A 16,340-nucleotide genomic window follows, 5' to 3' on the forward strand; every position below is an offset into this window, starting at 1 on the left:
TTCAGTATGATGCTGTTTCTCCACGTTCTATTCCCACAGGCATCATGGAACTACACTCTCTAACTCCTTAATTTGAATGTTAGGAACTGAGAATAATACATTTCTCTTTGCTATTAGGCTGATTGTCTGTTTTGTTCCATTTGTAACTTTTACAGCAGCTAATTAAATCATGTACACACACACACACACACACACACACACACACACACACACACACACACACACACACACACACACACACACACACACACACACACACACACACACACACACACACACACACACACACACACACACACACACACACATGCACACACACACACACACACACACACACACACACACTTGAATGCTTCTTTTATCCATTTAAGACTGCAGTGTGTGTTTGTTTCTAGCACACTTTCTGTCTTTTATAGCTATATCAAGGGATAAAGAGCAAACTGGCTTTATTTTGTGCTAGGAGTTTTTGCAACATTTACCAGCAGAGGATAAACACACACATGCACACTGAGGACAGACACACACGTACACACTCTTGATTATTTGATTTACAGCTCTCTTGACTATATATACTAGTCTCAAGTCAATCAGTGGTGTAAATTGCCTGGTTTGATGTTTTCTATTAAACCTCTTGTTTTTCAAATTTTGACTTTGTAATATTTAACAGTATAGCATAAAATGTGCTTATACTGGGAGGAACAGAGCAAATGCTAAACTGATTCTGTCTTCTACAGAAATTCACCCAATTAAAACCGCTTAAGCATATTGCTGTTTTACTTATGCCTGCAACTGCGTGGCATAGGCCATATGCAAATTTCTTTACAACATCCCAGACACACAATTTGGATGCATCAAAGAGAGTAGGTATATGAGAGATGTGGGGCCAATAAATTAGTCTGATACCATTAGTCATTGAGTCATTGACGGTGATTGTTGACATACATGGTACATGTCCTTAGATAAGCTACACTAACTCAGGTCCAGGCAGTTAGGCTACAAAGCTCTTGCTTGAGTATCAAGAACACAAAACCAAGCCAAGGGGCCTATAGTTATACTTGCTGCTACTGTAATGTTATTTATTATGACTACAGTTGCCACCTTTGTATCCTTCTATTTTTAAGCCACACCTCTGTATAATGAAAACACACCACTTACATGACAGTAGAGTAGCAAGCTATACACAGAGGCATCACTTTTTAAATGTCAGATATACAGCGATTGCATGGACAGCATTAAATGATATGACATCTGAGGAACAAAGTCTTTCATGGCACTCCTCACTCTGCGCTCTACCATTACCCTCGCACACCCTCCATTTCTTCCAGTCCTTGCCTCCTCATACTGTACAAGAGTATTCTTGTTTTGTTTTCTCACACTGTGTTTTACTTGTTAGTTTTTTCCAATATCCTTTTAACACACCCTAATTGATCAAGACTGTACTGAAGTAACTTCTCAGGAAAGAATTAAATTAAGCTGGGAATCTGGAGGCCACTAGGTCCCCAGAAGCTATGGGACTGTTTTCATATTCTTTGAACCAATGATGACCTGAACAAAAAAATCATGACTAAGGAACGAAACTATTTCTTTCAAGGAAGAAATAAGTTACATTCAAGGCTGACAACACAGTAGTTATCAATAAACTGAGAAGTAATTGCTCATAATCTGAAAATAAAATGCCTGTAAGGTGCATAATTCATATCTGGGATGACTGTCTTCCTTTCTACCCCCCTCCAAAACAAAGATAGTCCCTTTCTGTGTACCCCTCTTGTGTTAAATTGGGACGAACATGAAAGGACAAATGTCCCTAGGAATATATTTCAGTTTGCTGCTGCCATACATCTATATCACTTCTCCTCAGCCCTAACCCAAAAGATGGACAATTTCTGTGTATCCCTTTGAAGTCTAACTTGGATGAAAGTGAAAGAACAAATAAAAATAAAGCACAACAAAAATATTTCATTTGTACTTATGCTTCCTTCCTTCCTTCTATCCCCAGATGATTACCATATATATATATATATATATATATATATATATATATATATATATATATATCTGAATTCAATTGTAAAGGCATTCAAAAATAAAACTCTCAATAATTCATTCCAACATGTTGCATCTTTAAAAGTTTTTTTGGTCAGGTATTAAAGCTATTGAATGCAATATGTATGTATGTATATATATATATATATATATATATATATATATATATACACACACACACACACACACACACACACACACACACACACACACACACACACACACAATCTTGAGTAATATAATCATACACACATATAATCTTGAGTAATGTAATCATTTTAATGAGTACTAACTTATTCTCAAAAAAATCATTACAGTTTTTAATAAAAAGTAATATTTCTTCAATTACTTTTTCAAAATTATTATTAATAATCTTACTCACATCTTAATTATTTTAGTTATTTTCCTCCCCAATTATATTTAAATTTACTATCTAGTAATTAATTTAACACTAAAGTTTCAGTTTTATTATTAATAAATTGCATCAGCGATACTTCTTGAAATGTTTCAATTTCTTCATGTATTTTTGCAACATAATAATTTAAGTCTCCTATAGTTAGTAAAATATCATCTGTAAAAACCTGTGTTTTAGATATATAATTTCTATTAATTGAGAATCCATCATTTTTTTCATTGCTTCTTATATTATTAGCTAAGTGTTCAATAATTAATGTGTATAGTAAATGAGACAAGGGACACCCTTGTTTTGTGCCTTTGCTTAAAGTGAATCCTTGAGAAATGTAAGATCCAATTTTAACATATGCTTTGGAGTCTCTATACAGTTTTTTAATATTCCAATAAAATATTGTGGAAATGTAAATGCTTCTAAAGTTTTAAGCAAGTAGTTCCAATATACAGAATCAAAAGCTCTTGTGATATTTAGGTTAATAAGGGCTGATTTCTTGTTCCTCCCATTTGCTAAATCTAAGATAGTTACTACCCTTTTTATATTATTGTACCTTAATCTATTGACTATAAATTCTGTTTTAGCTTTATTAAGTAATTTATCTACTATATTTCTTAATCTTGTGGTAAAAATGGAAGCAAATATTTTATGGTCTACATTTAATAAGGACATGGGTTCATATGAGGAAAAAACTTACTAGCCTTTCCTTGATTAAGTAGAGGTGAGATTATAGAAAATGTCCTTGAGGGAGGAATTATTTTGTTACTCTAAATTATCCTGAAACATCACTCAGTAATTCTAAAATATCTAATGGAAACAGACTATATAATTCTGCACTTAAACACTGGAGCTTTGCCACTTTTGCCTTTTTTCAAGCTTCTTTTACCTCTGTCAGGGTTATAGGCTTATTCAACAGAGATATTTGTTGGCCATTGAGTTTATTAGTAACATTTTTCTTTAAATAATTGTCAGTTTTGTAATCATCAGAATTATTAGTTTTATCTTTATTAAGATCTTCATGAAATTTTTAAACAATATTAAGCATTTCCTCTATATCTGAAGTAATCTTATTAGTATAAGGATTTTGGATATTACTGATTTGTGACTTGTTGCTTAACATCTTACTTCTTTTAGCAAATCTATGTAGAGTTTTCAAATTCATCACATAACTATGCAATGTTATTGTTTTCTAAAGCAATCTGCACTTTATGCATTAAAACTGTTTTATATTATGTCATTAATGTTTTTAATGACTTCGGTATTATCTAATTTCTTGGTTTGTTGTTCAAACTTTCCTTAGTGCATTTCATCTTCTATGTCTAACAACTCTTTATCCCAATCTTTCATTTTATTACTAACCCTTCTTCCCATTCTATCTTTAATATGCAATTTTAAGGAGTCCCATAGTACGACTTTACTAACCTGACCATTATCATTCAAAATTAAAAAATTCTCAGTTTGTTCCTTAAAGTAATGCTTAAACTCTTTTAGTTTCATCATATATACAGGAATTCTATAAATAATCTGAAATTTCCTTATATATATATATATATATATATATATATATATATATATATATATATATTACTATATTAATACTTTGTGCATTGTGATCAGATAAAGAACAAGGAACACTTTTGAAATAATTCACATTACTAAGTAAATCTTCTTCTTATGACTTCTGACTTTAACTCCTGCATTTGTATCAGTACCACTGTCTCCAACCCATATAACATAGCTGGTCTCACTACCATCTTGTAGACCTTCCCTTTCACTCTTATTGGTACCTGTCTGTCACAAATCACTCCTGACACTCTTCTCCACCAACTCCACCCTGCCTGCACTCTCTTCTTCACCTCTCTTCCACACTCACTATTACTCTGAACTGTTGATCCCAAGTATTTAAACTCATCCACCTTCACCAACTGTACTCCCTGATTCCTCTCCATTCCTCTCTGTCCTCCCCCTCATTCAAGCACACATATATTCTGTCTTAGTCCTGCTGACCTTCATGCCTCTCCTCTCTAGAGCATATCTTCACCTCTCCAGGGTCTTCTCAAACCTGTTCTCTAGTCTCACTACAAATCACAATGTCATCCGCAAACATCATAGTTCACTGGGACTCCTGTCTGATCTCATCTGTCAACCTGTCCATCACCACTGTAAATAAGAAAGGGCTCAGAGCTGATCTTTGATGTAATCCCACCTCCACCTTGAATGCATCCATCACTATTACTGCAGACCTCACCAATGTCACACTGCTCTCGTACATATCCTGTACCACTATTACATACTTCTCTGCCACTCCCGACTTCCTCATACAATACCACAACTCCTCTCTAGGCACTCTGTCATATAATTTCTCTAAGTCCACAAAGACATAATACAACTCCTTCTGACCTCCTCTATACTTCTGCATTAACACTCTCAGAACAAACATCACATCTGTAGTGCTCTTTCCTGGCATGAAAGTATACTGCTGCTCACTAATTGTCACCTCCCTTCTTAACCTTACTTCCACTACTCTTTCCCATAACTTCATGCTGTGGCTGATCAGTTTTATCCCTCTGTAGTTACTACTGCTCTGCACATCACCCTTATTCTTAAAAATTGGTACCAATACACTTCTTCTCCACTCCTCAGGCATCCTCTCAGTTTTCAAAATTTTGTTAAACAATCTTGTTAAAAACCCCACTGCCCTCTCTCCTAAACGCCTCCATGCTTCCACAGGTATGTCATTTGGACCAACAGCCTTTCTATTCTCCATCCCCTTCATAGCTGTCCTTACTTTCTCCTTGGTAATCCATTGCAATTCCTGATTCACTATCATCACATCATTCAACTTTCTCTCTTTTTCTCATTCTCTTCATTCATTAGCCCCTCAAAGTACTCTTTCCATCTGCTCAACACACTCTCCTTGTGTGTGACTAAGTTTCCCTCATTATCCTTTATCACCCTAACTTGCTGCACATCTTTCCCAGCTTGGTCCCTCTGTCTAGCCAATCAGTACATGTCCTTTCTCCTTCCTAAGTGTCCAACCTTTCATACATCTGACCATATGTCTTATCCTTTGCCACCTCTGTCTTCACCATAAGCCTCATCTCCTTGTACTCCTGTCTACTTTCTTCATCTCTCTGACAATCCCATTTCTTCTTCACCAACCTCTTCTTCTATATACTCTCCTGCACTTCCTCATTCCACCACCAGGTCCCCTTTTCCTCATTCCTCTGTCCAGATGTCACACAAAGCAACTTTCTAGCTGTCTCCTTACCACCTCTGCTGTGGCTGCCCAGCTATCTGGTAACTTTTCACTTCCACCCAGTACCTGTCTTAACTCTTCCCTGGACTCCAGTTTACAGTTATCCTTTTCAACTTCCACTATTTGATCCTTGGCACTGTCCACATTCTCCTCATCTTCTTCTAGATTGTCAACATCATCCTACAGACCACCATCCTATGCTCCATAACTACACTTTCCCCTGTCACCACTTTGCAGTTTCCAATCTCCGTCAGACTGACCCTCCAGCATAGGATATAATCCACCTGTGTGCATCTTCCTCCACTCTTGTATGTCACCCTATGGCCCTCCCTCCTCTTAAAATACATATTCATTATAGCCATGTCTATCCTTTTTACAATATCCACTACCATCTGACCTTAACACCTCTCCTTAACACCATTCCTACCCATCACCTCCTCATCTCCTCTGTTCCCTTCACCAACATGTCCACTGAAATCCACTCCAATCACTACTCTCCCATCCTTGGGTACACTTTCCACCACTTCATCCAACTCGCTTCAAAATTTTTCATTCTCATCCATCACAAACCCAACTTGCGAAGCATATGCACTAACAACATTCATCATCACACCATCAATTTCCAGATTCATACAATCACCCTGGCAGTCTTTTCACCTCCAAAACACTCAACATACTGTTCCTTCAGGATAAGCCCTACCACATTTCTCCTCCCATCCACACCATAGAAGAAGAATTTGAAATGCCTTTGATATACCTGGTCTTACCCCCCTTCCATCTGGTCTGATGCATGCAGATTATGTCAACCTTCCTTCTCTCTATCATATCAGATAGCTCTCTCCCTTTATCAGTCATACTGTCAGCATTCAAATCTCTGTGATTTAAGAATCACTAATTATCTTGCATCATTCTCCAATTTGGGATATACTCATGTCAATGAGAGTGTGGGTATGATAGTAGGGGAGGTCCCTAGATAGACATACAAGAATAAAAGGTCACTTAAGAAGATGTTGTGCTATCCCAAGTATGATTTAGGTGTTGATGTACAGTCACATATAAGCACACATCCTTGTTAAGCATGTAATTATTACCACTTGATAGATAGCGGAGCCAGTTTTGAACATCCAGATACAGGGAGAAAGATATGTTTTAAAGCCTGTGCAAGTTGCAATACTATGAACCTTGTTTATCTAGCCTACTGCATGCTATGTCACTCTTTTTATATTGGGATGACCACACGCAGGCTGTGGGATAGGATGAGAGAGCACATGTATGATATTTCTAGAAAAACTGAGACCAATGCTCTATCCAAACATGTTATGATGTTAGGCTCCTTGCATACCTTTAAGTTTATGGTCATAGAAGTTGTTAGAGCGGGTAATGGGGGGGGGGAACTCTAAAAGGAACAAGGTAGAGAGTAAAGAACTTGACTGGATAATAAGGATGAGAGCAAATATGGGGAAGGGTCTAAATGATAAGATCTCCATTAGACCCACCCTGGTCAATAGACCTTTAGCTAGGTAGGATATTCTGTTATATTTATTTATACATATGTTAGTGTTCTTAATGATATTGAAGTACTGTTTTTTTAATATGTTTTATGTCTTTAAACAATTTCTAATTAGTTCTGATTTATGATTGGCTGTTATTTATTTAAAAGTATTGCTGTTATGCATTCCACTTGTCTGATGAAGCGGCTTTGGCTGCAAAAGCACTCAACTATTTGTTTTGGAATAAATACTTTTGGATTTTAGTGCTGTGTTCCATTGCCTCCTTTTGCTTTGTTCCTTGCAAATATACCAATAGACCAGTAGGGGATGGGGGATTGATGATTTTGGAGAATCAGGTGTGAAAACATTGTTAAAACACTGCTATACTGAAAAATATGGTTTGTCATACTCATATTACTACCAAAAGCTTATATGCCACATGAAAAAAGTGTGTCCTCCCTTCATGATATTCCAACCAATTAGTCCTTCAGTACAAGCTTCAATAAAAGAGTTATGTCAGCGGGCCACCATATGACAGCTGTCTGGCAGCCCTGCCATGCTTATCTAGTCAGACATTATCAGGAACATTTTTTTAAAAGGTTAGTACTATTAACCTGAAGAGTTGGCATAATAACAGAATGTGATTTAAAATGCATTATATGAAGTAAAAGCAGTCTATAACCCAGATTATTACCATTATTTTTAAGTGTAATCCACCTCCTTTTCTCCTAAAATTGTAATTTTTAGGCATGATTAGGATAGACATAGCAACATGTTTAGTCAAAATCAAGCATGTCCCTAAAAATTAGGTACAGTTGAGATATATGCTATGATGTGGCTTTCCATAATGGCGACATACCTTCTGGTCCAAGATTTGTGCAAACTGCTATTTAATTTCTACTGCCCACCTCTGACTCACAAACTGTCACTAGTCACCAAGTGCCTCAGATTCCAGCAATAGGGACCACTGCTACTTACAATACTCAATTAGGCTGCAAAATGGTTGTGAAAAGCATCTTCTCAGACTTGGACTGACTGTGTGGAACATGTCTCTGCTACAGAATTAGAAACACTTAACCAGGTCCTTCTGACTTCTAGCTCTAACTCTAAATGTTTTGTCTATTTGTAAATGCATTTCCATTTAATATACCCTGCTGTTTCAATTTAATTGGCATTAATGCATATGTTTTCAGTTTGCTGTGTTTAATTTGCCTCTTAATTAGCTGCCTAGATATTTCTGTACTATATCTGTACCAGGATACTGTCAAGACTTGTCCTGCTTGCATACAGGCCTTGTTCTCAATGCATAGTAGATATCCATTATTTTTACTAGCAGTCTGGTTAAATCATGCTCAGATGTTTGTCAAAGTATCAGTCATGCTGAACTTGGTTGTAATATTTGTTTTAGAATTCTTTTGTCTTTCCCATCTCCTTAAGCTGTGCTTTTGTAGGCTTACAAGTCTTGAGTTGGTTATCACACAGTTACACAAACCAAACTCTTTGCAACCATTTTGATTATTTTTTTTTAAGTAATCACATTGAGATAGAAAGGTTCTTATGTTCATAGGTAAGTACTTGGCTAACTGCCCTTATAGGCTATTTTAACTCTAGACAATTTCCCTTTCAAAGGAGAAAATCAAACCCTGCACCTTGTGTCTGCGAGGTAATCACTTTAACTGTTATGCTAACCCGCTATTACCTGCAGATCCACACAGACTATTTCTTTGATTCCATTTAAACGTTAGAGTTTGCAATCTATGTAACAAATAGGGCATTTGTAAACAAAAGTGAAACATTCAATATAATCTGTTAGATCATACTGAGCACTGAAATGTAATTTATTTATTTATTATTTTATTTTATTTATATTTGTTTTCTGGGGGTAGAGCACTGATCTCCACTGACCCTTACAGAGTCAGCCCAGCAGCAGTGACTGGTTAAATGACTTGCTTAAAGTCACAAATTTAAGAAATGGAGGGAATCAAACCTTGCACTAGTGGACCACAGGAAACAGCTGCTAGACAATTACCCAATGCATCATCTTAAAATGTCTGAAACACTATTTGTTGTCGTGATATTCACAGTAATGAATAACTCCAACTAGTCTAATAAAATAACTTTAATAAAATGAGGTGGCTGTTTTAGAATTGTACATATGCAGAATTATAAAACAATATCTCCTGATGATTTCATTTCTGCAGTCATCTTAATCACAGACAGTTATTAAATTTACGTGAATATCAAAATCTGTGTATAACAGGATTATATACAATTAATTATAAACTGCCCATTGTGAATGCTAATACAACATCAAGGGAACAACTTTATCTAGTTATAAACTAGTAAAGGTAGCTTATGATTGTGTACTAAATGTAGATAAAATTATGCATGAAGTATTTCTACTAACAGCTCACATATTAATACAGAAACATATCAGTGACAGGATAAGCAAAATAATTTAATAATAGAAATACATACCTTTGTAATTGAGTACTACACAGAAGCTAGTCAATATGTGATTTTATATGAAGGATAACAGCTTAGGCACTGAGCGGGAGTGAGCTAGTAATGCAACATATTTACTTATATTATTTCTTCTTGCCATCTTGTTTTGGTAACCATTGTTATAACAGTGCTCTTGATCTCTCATACCCAGAATGTAGGGAATTAGCATCAAAACTGGTGTGAACGTCGAAAATGGAATAACCTAGAACATTGATGTGAGTTTCCAGGTTCACCAGTGGTATATCACACACTGTCAGTACGCTGCCCTGCTGATAGCGCCACATCACAGACAGGGTGTCCCAGAATAATACACTCTTAAATCCATAGGACTTTACTGAGACATCTGGCATGCATTTCCAAGGTTACCTTTGATGCACCTGATAAAATTCATACAGTGTAACTCTACTCCATGAGGTTCTTACACCTGTTTGGAATGACTGAAAGTGGTCAGCAAAAAAAAAATGTTTCTAGTCTGCAAATTGATAACTCAGTCCCATAAATCATTAGCAGTTCTTTGTAAATAATGTATAGAAGGCAGTGGCCAAACATTATAGGATATGTAAATAAATGGATGGATGTGTCAGTGTGTTTAGGTTCTCTTCATAAACACTTCCCAGCCTGACCATATGGTATATCAAAACTAAACTTTATTGGTTGTATATTTATTTACTTTTATTAGCTTGGTAGCCCCCCCCCCCCCGCCAAGATTAATAATGCACCTTGCCTCTAGCAGAAGAGGAACACAATGACACTATTTAATGTCTCAGCCAATGATATATACATTATGAGTGCAATACTTCCTTCATGTTGCATTACAGTGCCAACACTAAAAATTTAATCCAGGTGTTTGGTTGGGTTTCCTAAATGGATCTACTACAGGTTGCTAAAATGCAGCTCAGCAAATGATGATTAATGAATAGTATTTCACTGAATGTGCAGCTTACAAAAACTCCCAAGTGTGTGTATCTGTGTGGGTGTGTGTATCTGCATGTGTGTGGGGCTGAAGGGGAGAGTAAAACTCTTGATACCTCTGTATGGAGGGAAATCCATCCCCCCAAAATTTAGAACTCTGAGGTTGTTGCAGCTTTGGGGTGGTTATATTTCCTTAGGTAGGATTCTTTAGGGTTCACACATTTCAGTGAAGCATATTTCATTAATCACATCTTTATCAAGTTTCAGTTTACCAATTCATTGTTTCCCAAGCCCAGCCGCAAATGCCTTGTACAATAATAGAGCTCAGAGACTTGTAACCTGCTAATATCAAAGCTGGAGTGGGACCTTCCAGAATTAATGTGAAAAACATTTGTTTGTAAACAGTATTTGCCAAGTAATAATTGTTTGTGCAGTCAAAAGAACATTTAGAGAATAATGCATATGAAGTAATCCTGCTGTGTGTCCTGTTTCTAACAGGAAATTCTTCAGAATTTGTATACCAAAGTATCATCTTGCTGATCTGTAAGAGCTCATAGTTCCAGGAAACAGACTGTCTCATACATGCTGTATTGTGTTACCTTTTCATTTGCTTGATTTATTTCAGAAATGTGGTTCTGCTGTGACAGATGAAGGCAGTGGCGGTTTATTTGCACATACGTATCTAACTCAGTCATATAGTGCTGCTTGTCTGTTAAATGACGCATTCCCTCTCTATTTCTCCTTTACTTCAGAAATCATAAGTAACCCACCCAGACATCATGCTGACGTTTCTCATGTGGCACCCACTAGCTCCTGTTTAAATAGTCTGGATAATGCTGGAATAGCTCAGGTTTTGGGTGGACGTTGTGCTGCTTCTCTTTTCTTTCCTGTGGAAACAAACAAACAGATATTACAGATTTGTTATACAGATACTGATAATCTAGGTATTGTGACACAGACACGTTTTTAGTGATGTTAAGGCAACTGCAAAACTGTTTGGTTTTAAATGGTTTCAAAAAATCTTAATCAAGATAAAACTACAAGTATATGCATAATTTAACTGTTAGCATTAAACTGAAAAATAAAACAGATTCCTTTTTTGCTGAGATGTCACATGACTATGCAGAAGTCTTTATAAGTGGTTAGTCAGACTTTAAACCTCATCTACCATTAAAAAAATGCTTATAATAATTTTACAGGCATAATAAATCCATCCGTCCACTGCGGTGGTGGTGCTGTGGTAGCGTTGTCGCCTCACAGTAAAACGTCATCCTGTTCAATTCTCAGTTAGACCGTCTTCTGTGTGGAGACATGCGTGAATGGGCATACCTTTGTTGAAGGTTGTGCATCAGGGCTGGCAACTCGGCAAGTAAAAATCGACTTCCAATCATTAGTGGACCGGAGTTCCGCTGTGGCTACCCCTAACCGGGAAAAGCCGAAAGACACAAAAACAACAACAATAAATCCATCTGTCCCCGACAATGTGACAGGTTCTAAATGTGATTTTCAGAGAAACAAGAGCCCTCACACCTTAGTTTTATTATTTCTGTGCTTCTGAGGTACATTTAAATTATATAATATGCATCTTAGTGCTTCTAATACAAAAGTGCAAAAGTTCCATCTTGTAGTCAATATTATACATGCAGTCCCTAAAATTAAATTAAATTAAATAAATGCTCAGACAAAATTCTAGATTTCAACTAGAGAATATGACTAAAATTCAAATACCAAATGTATATGTTTGAGTATATACCACAGGAATATACACATGTATAGGTGTTATCCAGTTGGCTAAATTTTCTTTTCGTTGAATATAAAAGAGCTAGTACAGATGATCGAAAATTATTCAACTAAATTGTTTTGGCATTTTGTCTGTATGAAATCATGGAAGAGTGGAGATTGGGGAATTTGGCCCTTTCTTCATTGTCATGTGATCTTGGTATAAGTTGCAGGGGGTGTGGGGGTACAGGGGGCCCCTGCAATAAATAGTGATTTCTGGGCTCTGACCTTTCAAAATATAAAGATATGTATTTGTGTTTGTGTGCATGTGTGTGTGTGTGTGTGTGTGTGTGTGTGTGTGTGTGTGTGTGTGTGTGTGTGTGTGTGTGTGTGTGTGTGTGTGTGTGTGTGTGTGTGTGTGTGTGTGTGTGTGTGTCTGCATGTGTGTGTGTGTGTGAAAACTGATATTCATATATCTTTATATCTGTATCTGTATGTATATGCAGGGATATATGCAAAGAAACCTACATCCAACCAAAAACTATATGTGGAAATTACACGCTTATAAAATATACAACAAAAAATATATAAAAGTCTTCTTCATGACAGTCAGATCATATTCAAAAGGTCATTTAAATAGGTGAGCACACACGTTATATGTGTTAAATGTGGAATTACTTCACGGGGGTATTTTGACAAGAAGAAGCATTGCAAGCTTAGGAGCTGAATCGCAAAATAACTCAGGGAAAATGAGACTTAAAGAGATGAAATTGTACTACGAAGGAAAATGTGACAGCATTATCTTAAGAAAAAGATTGTTTTTGAAGGCTTATAAAACATTCAAAATTCTCATGCCAAAAGGTACATTATATTCAATAATGGGTCTGATAAGATATGAGTAAAAGGTAGTTAAGACTTCTCTGAATCTAGAGGAGATTCCTTTGAAAATTAGATGAAATAGATAAAAAAGCTTTTCAAACTAATGCAGAGACATGATGGTCATTAATAATTATATTAAATTAGCAACTAGAGTACCCTGATCCTTTACAAAAGTGTATCATTGGACAGTTGCATCACCTATATAGTAAATGAAGCTGCCTTGTTTATCAAAATGAACTACGCTATGTTTTTTACATAAAATTTGAGACCATTGTCCTTGCACCATTTGTTAACATGGTCTAATCCACGTTGGAGCAACTGTAAGTCAGTTGAAGATTAAATAACAACATCCAGTAGTGCTGGCTAAAGATCTGAGAAATATATGCTAAATAGAAGAGAGCCTCATAGTACACCACTGTTAACTTTTTTGCTTTCATAAGTTGCCCCTGTGACTTTAGCCACATGGGTTCTGACAGACACCCAGTTAGTTATCCATCACACAACATGAGGATTTACATTCAGATTTACAAGTCTACCATTAATGCTTGCTTGGGGGCATTGTATCAAAGGTCTGGATATGCTGTATGACCATGACTACTTATCAACTGCTTTAGTTACTTTTTCAGATACATTAATGAGATTAAAGAGACGGGATCTTCCTTTGACAAAGCCAAATTGACGAGGGCCCAGGGTAAAGGCATTTTCAATGTCCAGACTACTGAAATCTGAGATAATGCATGAACTCCATAGCTTCACATATGAGGATAGTCAGACTAATGGGTCTATAGTTACTAAGGTGCATGGTTGGTCCACCCCTGTGTAATAGCATTATAATGACTGTTTTCCAAGCTTTGGGAATATAACCAGTGGAGAGGGTTAGATTAAAGAAGATAAGTAGGGTTTCAGAAAGGAAATATTTGTCACTGATGTAATGATATCAAAACATTTTAAGTACATTAAGGAAGGTGTTACTAAATACTAATTGTAGTAATTGTCTAGGTCAACCAAGATGCTATCATCCAAAAAAAAGGAAGCCAATCTGGTGACCCCCTGCCATAAACAAACTCTACAACAGAAGGAAGAAACTGTTGCAAAAGAGAGTAGAATGCCATGAGTGGAGGAGCTCCCTGGTCAGCCTCAGTAAGAATCTGAGAACCCTTATAAGATCCTCCATGAAAACAAAATCACCACTGATTCTTGGGACAACCACAAATCATTCTATAGCTATTCCAAGAATCTCAATGGCAACACCCAGATCTGATCTGAGTTACAGCACAATGGCGTGAAAATTACAGAACCAACTGATATTGCCAACATCCTGGCAGATAGGTTCAGTGCTAACTTTACCCCCCTCTCACCCCCTTAAGGGCCCATATCTATACAGGAAGAATGTGGAGTCCCTGTAATCACAGCTATGCAGGTAAAAGCTGCACTCTCTAAAGCCAAAAACACAGCATCCATGGGACCGGACAACATCCCAGGTTGTGTTTTACATGAACTTCAGAACGAACTGGCTCCCCACCTAAGCATCATGTTCAATCATAGCCTCACATCAGGCTTTATGCCCACTGAATGGCGCACAGCAACAGTTATCCCACTTCACAGAGGGGGAGCCATCACTGATCCTGGGAACTATCACCCTATTAGCCTGACAAGCCTGGTATGTAAGGCCATGGAACTTATCATCATGGAACTCATAAACAAAGACATTGGTAACCTCCAAACTCTGGACCCCACCCAGTTCGGGTTTGTGAAAGGCAGATCATGCCTACTGAACCTGATCAACTTCTTTGAGGCAGTCAGCAAAGCCGTAGACAAGGGTAAGGTGGTACACACAGCCTATCTTGACCTCGCCAAGGCTTTCAACACCATCCCCCATTCTGGAATTATAGCTAAACTCACTAAACTAGGTATAACTCCCTATGTCACAAGATGGGTTGCCAAGTGGCTCACTGACAGAACTCACACTGTAAAAGTTGCAGACTTTAAATCTGACTTCAAACCAGTGACAAGTGTAGTACCACAGGGTTCAGTCCTGGGACCTCTCCTAATTGATATCTACCTCTCTGAAGTACTGGCTAACACAGAAGGCCTTTGGTTAATGAAGTTCACAGATGACTGCAAACTAGGAGCCATAGTTGAGTCCCCAAATTATGTGGACATCCCACAGAAGGGCCTCACTGAGACAGATGCCTGGTGGAAGAGCCATGGCCTCAAGCTCAATGCCAAAAAGTGCACTGTCATCCCCTTTGGTAAATACTCTATACCCATGAACTACCACATTAGGTGGCAGTCTACTTAACACTGAATGTGTGATAAGAGACCTTGGGACACAGGTGGACAGTAGTCTCTCTTTTGATAATCACATTGTCACAGTTGTCAGGACATCCTTCTATGTAGCACACCTCATCACAAAAGGGTTCTCATCCAGGAAAAAAGAGGTAATTGTTCCCCTCTACTTGACAGTCATTAGACCCATTATAGAGTGCAATGCCCCTTTTGGAATGTACCTCACAAGACATCTGCAGCAGCTGGAAAGGCCACAGAAGTACCTCACAAAGAGAATTACTGGACTCAAACAGATGCCCTACACTGACCGTCTCAATAAACCCCAGCTTTACTCCGTAGCATATTGCCTACTCCGAGGTGATATCTGCCTAACATATAAAGCTATATCAAACCCAGAGCTATTGGACATGCTACACCTAAAGAAATCCCAATCCCTCTGAGCTACATGCTCTAGGGACCTAAGCTTTGTCACCACAATAAACATGACATGCTAGAGGGATAGATTCCTGTCCCAGAGACTTCCCATACTCTGGAACAAGCTACCCATCTATGTCAAGCAAAGTTCCACGTTAGCTTTCTTCAAGAAAATTCTTGATGAGTGGATAGGAATCCCTGGAGATCTCATCTGTGGCTCTGCTTGACGGGCACAGGAAAATAACTTTCTTGGGTGGCGTAAGATAGGGAACCTTGTTGGCTAGGCTTACTTAGGCCCTTGGGCCGATAGCTTAGTACCTACCTATGAACCTATGTCTGAGAGTGATTTCAGTTTTTATTAGAACTGTTTAAAAGTTTAATTTGAGGCTCAGGAGACTAATGGTTCAGTGGTAAAAATTGCTAT

At 37.4% G+C, this 16,340-nt stretch overlaps 1 long non-coding RNA gene across 1 annotated transcript in view; it reads right to left on the minus strand.

Annotated features, from left to right (window-relative positions):
- Positions 1-10,413: 10,413 nt before the first annotated feature.
- LOC122799212 overlaps positions 10,414-16,340 on the minus strand; it is a 257,011-nt gene continuing 251,084 nt past the window's right edge. The window contains exon 3 of the long non-coding RNA XR_006364440.1: positions 10,414-11,502. This is a non-coding gene — a long non-coding RNA (uncharacterized LOC122799212). The remainder of the gene's footprint in view (positions 11,503-16,340) is intronic.

This window comes from Protopterus annectens, chromosome 4.part0, assembly GCF_019279795.1.
Source record: "Protopterus annectens isolate FY-2018-M chromosome 4.part0, PAN1.0, whole genome shotgun sequence".
Lineage (NCBI taxonomy): Eukaryota > Metazoa > Chordata > Ceratodontiformes > Protopteridae > Protopterus > Protopterus annectens.